Here is a 7,154-nt window from a genome sequence, read left to right as displayed (position 1 = left end):
CGGAAAGCCACGAGGGGCGTGTGGAAGTGGGGGTGGGAGCACCACTTCACCCCACAGCTGCACTGGTGGCTGTCAAGACAGGTACCTTCCCCGCAGAGGTCCTGTCCCGGGACGGGAGGGTTGCAAAATGAGGGAGGCTCTGTCTCCTGCGGGAGTGGAGACTCAGGGGCTACCACTCAACAGGCCCCAAATACTGGGGTGCCTGGGTGGCTCAGTCAGTTGAGCGTCAGACTCTTGGTTTTGGCTCGGGTCATGATCTCATGGTTTTGAGTTTGAGCCCCACGTCGGGCTCTGTGCCGACAGCGCGGAACCTACTTGGGGTTCTCTCCCTCTCCTTCTCTCTCTGCCCCTCCCCCCTAAAAAATAGATCCCAAATACTGTGGGGGCAGCCTGTGAATTAGGTCACAGGTGACTGGAGAATGTCAGAGGAAGGACGTAGGAGGGAAAGAGGCATCCCAATGTGGCAGCAAAACCTGAGCAAAGGCCCTGTGGTGAGGAAATGCGGGGTATGCTCAAGAAGGGGAGAGCTGAAGGAAACGTAAAGCCCTTCTGGAGGCTGCCTTCTTTCTGTATGTGGGAGAAAGCTGGGGGCCCAGAGAGAGGAAGTGCCTCTGAGACCTGGAGGCAGAAACGAGGTCTCCTGACTCCCAAGTAGGTGCTCTTTCTGCTACTCCAGAACGCCTGTGAGGGAAGAAAGGCCAGGAGTCAGGCTGTTGATTTTGCTTCCCTTGCTCTCTTATCCCCAGGAGGGAGGGCTGAGTCCAGGGCCCCTGTTCTTTTAAAAAAAATTTTTTTTAATGTTTTATTTATTTATTTCTGAGAGAGACAGCATGAACAGGGGAGGATCAGAGAGAGAGGGAGACACAGAATCCGAAACAGTCTCCAGACTCTGAGCTAGCCGTCAGCACAGAGCCCGACGAACCCACGAACCGTGAGATCATGACCTGAGCCGAAGTCAGACGCTTAACCAACTGAGCGCCCCTCAAATATGTGTTTTTAAACAAAGGAAAGAAGAAATGATGAGCTCAGTGACTCTCTCATACCGCCCTACCTTGAGAGCGTCAGCCTCTCCCCAGGCAGGACATAGGGTGAAGGAAACCCCAAATTGTAAAGACCTTGCAAGGGAAGGCAGGAGAGATAAACAACCTCACTGCACAGAGGCCCTGACTTCTCTCTGGGCGGATGCACTTGAGAGCGCCTTCCCTTGCAGCCTTGGCCTTGCAGAAAACTGCTGCCGGAGGAGGGGCAGGGACCTCATGCAGAACCTGGGGTTGGATGGACCCCAGAGGGGTCCTGGCAGGCCTCTCCCTCACTCCTGCTCTCCCCACTCACTGCCTCTCTGCTCCAAGAATGTCCCCAGAACTTTTGTTCCAATCCTGAGAGGTTGGGCTGGCTCTGGAACCTTCTGTTTCCCATGCCAATGATGCTTTCGTTTTTTTTCAAACTGAATTAACCCTCCTTTTTTTGAGGTCCCCTTTTCAGGTTAAAGATTTTATTACCCACTTCCCTCTTCTACGATAGCAGCTCTATTTCTTTTAACCTTGTAAAATGTGTGCACGCGCGCGCACGCACACGCACACCCCCGACTAATCTGTGGTGTAGAAATCGGATGGAGATTGCCCCCCAGGGGCAGGGACTGACTAGGAAGAGAGGGCACGGGGGAACTTAGGGGGACTGAAAATGTTCAAAACCTTGATCTAGGTGGTGGTCGCACAGGTATACACACTTATCAAAAGTCATCAAGTCGTAAACTTAAGATTTGTGCTATTACTGTGTGTAGATTATACCTCAATAAAGTAATGCTTGTATCTGAACGACACACATACTTGGGGTGCCTGGCTGGCTCAGTCAGTAGAACATGTAGTTCTCGATCTCAGGGTTGTGAGTTTGAGCCCCAGTTTGGGCATGGAGCCTACTTAAAAAAAATTAAAAGACACACACAGAGAAATATATAGAACAGACATGCTCAGTTTAATCAATTATAAAGGAAGCGCCCGTGTAAACACCACACCCCGGAATGTCTGGTGCCCCCATCTAGTCTACAGCGTTGGGTGTAACCAAGTGGCTCCCTTTGGACCCCATCACCCACAGACAGGGCATCTCGGCTGCAGACACCATGCACTTCCTGCTTCCCAGACCTGTGGGGACACAGACAGAGATGGGGTGGAACCCGTGGGCTTTGGAACCTAGAGTTTCCCATCAGCACAACCCCAAGCTTGACGACGGCTCCTGTTCTGGTGAGCTGAAGGAACAGAAAACACACCCATTTCCCCTTTCTGGGAGGGGGGTTTCCGTACCGGCCTCCCCAGGCCGAGTCTTGGCTGGGGGGTGGGGGATGTCCCCAGTGAAAGTCAAGGAGAACTGTGCCTTCCTTGCATCCATGCTAAAAATAATCCCAGGCAGGGCCGCTGCCACTGAACAGCAGGAAGGACGGATTCATGTTTTGCTTTAAACCTAGAAGCAGCTCAGCAGTTGGGGGTGAGGGAGGGCTGGGAGAGGGAGGCTAGGGATCTGAGAACCCTGGCAGTACTCTCCCCACCCCCACCTCCCAGCTGCAGCTGGTCCTCTCAGGGGTGCCTGGGAGGGGGTGTGAGTGTGTGTGTGTGTGTGTGTGTGTGTGTGTGTGTGTGTGTGTGGTGATGGGGCCTCCCAGCAGAGCAGAAAGCCTGGGAAGGTTGGAGACGGGTGGGGAGGGGTCTCTGTCCTGCTAACTGGAGCGTGCAGGCTGCAAGGGCAGGAGTCACGTACTCCACGGGGTCCCCACCTACTCTGAGAGGAGCTGTGTCCCCGCAGCCCACACCAGGCTCCTCTGCAGGCCCCCGCCCGCCTGCAGCGTGGCGCCTGCCCCTTGGGGGCTCCTGGAATACACAGGGCTGAGGACTGTCACTTCACAGTCCCCTGCTCTGTCTGGCTTCTGCTCTGCCCAAAGAGATGGGGAGGTCCTCAAGGGCGGGTGCGGTCCAGTGGCGAGGAATTTCCCTGGAAACGGGAAGTACAAGATGTGTCAGTGCGGGATCCCAGCTCAAGGAGTAAGCGGCTGAGCACAGAGAAGAGGTCCCCGTGGCCGCCCTCTCCTGCTCACCCTCCTCCCGAGGCTCCTCTGCCTGGCCCCTGCGTCAGAGGCCTCCCACGTGGTGGCGGGACCATTCCGTAGGTGACCTCGGTTTCCCAAGGTGACGGTACCAAACTATCATGCACTGAATGAACTGGACGCGTGCCATGTTCCAGGCACTGTACAGACACTGACGTGGATTATCTCATTTAATCTTCTCAGCAAGCCTCAATTATCAGAATTATTACTCTGCCTGTTTACAGATGATGAAACTGAGGCTTATGGTGATGAAGTGCTTGTCCTAGGATACCACTGGTAGTACATGACAGAGACAGGACTCAGAATCCTGATTTGGGACAGAGAAGGTCCATGATGGAGATCCAGACCACAACGAGACAAAATTTTGGAAAGTGGACCTTCCCAAATGATTTAGGACACATGGTTGCTGCACTTGATACTTTGGTAGAAAAACAAAACAAAACAAAAAAACCAGGGACTTTAGAACCAAAGTTCGGACTACCAGTAATGATTTTGGCCAAGAAATTTAACCATCCTGAGCCTCCGTTTCCATCTCTACACAATGGGTACAATAATCCTTGCGTAGAATTGTGACAGAGTAATGAATTTGAACCCAGCATTGTTTCTAAACCTGGAAAACACCCATGCTTCTTACTGCCTCAGGGCCTTTGCCTGTGAGGTTTCCTTTTTTTTTTTAAGTTTGTTTATTTATTTTTAACTTTTTTCCCCATTTATTTATTTATTTATTGAGAGACACAGAGAGACAGAGCACAACTTGGGGGAGGGGCGAGAGAGAAGGAGACTCAGCATCTGAAGCAGGCTCCGGGCTCCAAGCTGTGAGCACAGAGCCCAATGTGGGGGCCTGAATTCACAAACTGTGAGATCAGGGCCTGAGCCAAAGTCGGACACTTAAGTGACTGTACCACCTAGGTGCCCCAAGTTTATTTATTTTTGAGAGAGAGAGAAAGAGATGGAAGGGCAGAGAGAGAGAGAATCCCAAGCAGGCTCCGTGCTGTCAGCCTGAAGCCCGATGCGGGGCTTGATCCCACAAACCACAAGATCATGACCTGAGCCAAAATTAAGAATTGGACGCTTACTGCCAGAGCCACCTAGGCGCCCCACAGATGCTGTTTCCTGTACCTGAACCCTCAGCCCACAGATGTTCACACACTAGTTTGTTCTCATCTCAATGTCAGCTCAAATGGAACTTTCCTTCCCTGACTACCCAGATGACCCCCTTACTCTCACCTGCATCCCTCTGTTTGGGGGGATCTGAAATGACCTTGCTCATTTATTTGTTTAACGTATTTGTATATGGCCTATCCTACCTCTCCGACTGCCGAGGATGTAAGTTCCCTGAGAGCTAGGATCTCTGTAGGGTTCGAGGACCCATTCCCAACGTTCAAGGCAGCACCTGGCAAACATCAGAGCTTGCTAAACATTTATGAATGAATAATAATCTTAAAAAACAGCATTATTTTCCAGTGTCTGACTCTCCCACAAGCCTCACTAAGCCAAAGGGCAGTAAATGTGGGTTAATGAGGGCTCAAGAGCGGGCTTTGGGCCTGGCCCAGGCCCAGCCCCGAAGCTCCCAGGCTGCAGGGAGCCATGAGGCTGCTTGGGCTTGCGGCTGCTCTGGGATAAAGGTCAACCCTTTTGCTGGAACATGAGGTTCTGCACCATCTGGGCCTGCCTGTCTCTGGCCTCATCTCCCTGGGTTCCCTAACCTGCACTCCATGTCCAGGCCAGACCAAACGACTCAGCGTGCCCACCGGAGAACACAGCCTGCTTCATGCCAGGGTACCTTTATAGACACCCTTCCTTCTACCTGGAATGCCCTGTGTCTTTGCTTTGCCTGGCCAGCTCCTTTCAGACTTGCAGGCTGGCTTCTTCAGAGGAGCCCTCCCTGACCCCTCTGGCCACCCTCAGCCCCCAACTTCCCAGGGCACTACAATGACCTAGTTTTGTGCACCTTCCCAAGCAGCCCAGGGATCTCTTGGGGGCAATGACCAGCTCTCGTGCCACCCAGGATAAAGCACAGTGCCTGGCGCATACAGTAAGAGATAAACAGATGCTCCAGCATAGTGTTTAGATTTTGGGTCCCCGGGAATTAACACAATTCCTGGAGCACACAGTAGGTGGTCATTAAGTACCCACTGAACGTGTGAACCCTAGCAATCTGACACTGGCAGGAGCTGGAGGCGAAGGGAAGAGCGCAGGTGGGGGTGGGAACAGAAGATGCTTCCTTGGAAACAAGTCGATGTCACATGGGACTCCAGGAAACTTCCCAGGAGAATGAACACATAAACAGCAAAAATAAAAGCAAACACAGATGGACGGAGGCATATAAACAGGCTCGCGGTGAGCAAAGACAGAGAAAAGGATGAAAGAGGAAGAACTGGGCTCAGAGAGGACAAAATGTACCCATGAGAGCCGCAGAAGACAGGAAGCCAGAGCCCGGGACAGGCGACTCACTACAGGATGTCTGGTGCCCTTGCTTCAGCCTCTGGGGGTAGATAAGGGTGGTGTGGACAATGCGGTCCCTTCCTAGGGTGGTAGAGCTGGGTGAAAGGCCACATGTCACGAGATTTTGGGACATCTTGGGAAACTCTTCCTCTCTTAGTTCACCAGAGGCCCTGTGTTATGAAACAAAGCACCCAAGATAGCACCGTCACAAGCCTAGTTTCTTGCCTTTGAGTGAACAACCTAGCTGCTCTTGCCTCACTTTTCCCATCAGGAAAGTGACTGCTATTCTTACCTTAGAGTAACGTTAAGATCATGCTGAGTTAGGACATGTAGGTGAAACGTACTTGGCCTGATACAAACGGCAGGGATTGACCTAACAGGGGTGATCTCTCTCCAAAGTGCTGCCATGGATGGGTCCTAACAGGGACCATGCCACCATGTCTCTGAGTGCCACAGACGGACCTGAATTCAGAGACTCAGCCTCTGGTTTTTGGATTCCATGCCAGATCAATACAACAAGGCAAAGTTTATTCCCAGGTGAGGGGGTGAGTAGCAGCGCGCGTGCCAGTTGGCTGAGAGACAGCTGAGAATGCCCTCAGCCAGCAAGCAAGCCTGACAATCCAACTCCTCCACTAAGCATCCTTCAGGTCCCTTACACTTCTGGCCTGTCAAATGGGCTGAAAACAGCTATGCCTCAAGGCATGCATGACTCGTAGGAGGCAGAGTTCCTGGAATCATTTGAGAAAGAAGGGAATGAAACTCTCAGGCCTGAGCCAAGGAGGATTTACACTTTCCATACATGATCTAAGCAGTCCTGCAGACCAGTTAGAAATACTGGCATTGGGGGCGCCTCCGGGGCTCAGTTGGTTGAGCATCTGCCTTTTGATTTCTGCTCAAGTCATGATCCTGGGGGCGTGGGATTGAGCCCTATGTTGGGCTCTGTGCTGAGTGTGGAGCTTGAGATTCTCTGTTTCTCCTTCTGCCTCTCTCCCCCATTCGCTTGTGTTCTCTCTCCCTCTCCAGGAGAAGAAGGATGAGGAGGAGAGAGAGAAGGAGAGGAAGAGGAAGAGGAAAAGGAAGAAGAAAGAAGAAAGAAGAGGAGGAGGAAGAAAAGGAGAAGAAGAAGAAGAAAAAGAAAAAGAAATTCTGGCATTGATGTCAGAGTTAAATACAAATCCCAGCTCTGTCACTTCTCTGAACTTCAGTTTCCTCAAGTGTCAAAGAACAACAGCACCTACCCCCAAGAGTTGTAAAGAGCAAATGAGCTTGTGTGTATAAAGCCCTGAGCCCAACGCTTGGTCCCTGGGAGCAATCAATATTAGCTATTATTGTGAATAATAATATCACAAGTCCCTGCGGGGGGAAGGCCAGATCAATCTCTGAACGTGGAAGCCACTTTGAGGAGGTTAAACTGGTCACGACTCAGAAAATCATTAAGTCACCAAGTGTCAAATTCCATTTTGCAGCTTCTATTAGGAATGTGTGATTCCTGGGGGGGGGGGGGTCCGATGCCCCCACCCAGCCCCACCTCTGCCGTGTTCTCTGAGACTGATGCGGAGGATCACGGATTAACAAGCCTGCCAAGCGTAGAGGGAGGCAACTTAAATAGAGCCTTCAG

This window comes from Hyaena hyaena, unplaced genomic scaffold, assembly GCF_003009895.1.
Source record: "Hyaena hyaena isolate Hyena2069 unplaced genomic scaffold, ASM300989v1 scaffold_96, whole genome shotgun sequence".
Lineage (NCBI taxonomy): Eukaryota > Metazoa > Chordata > Mammalia > Carnivora > Hyaenidae > Hyaena > Hyaena hyaena.
This window is presented reverse-complemented; position numbering follows the sequence as displayed.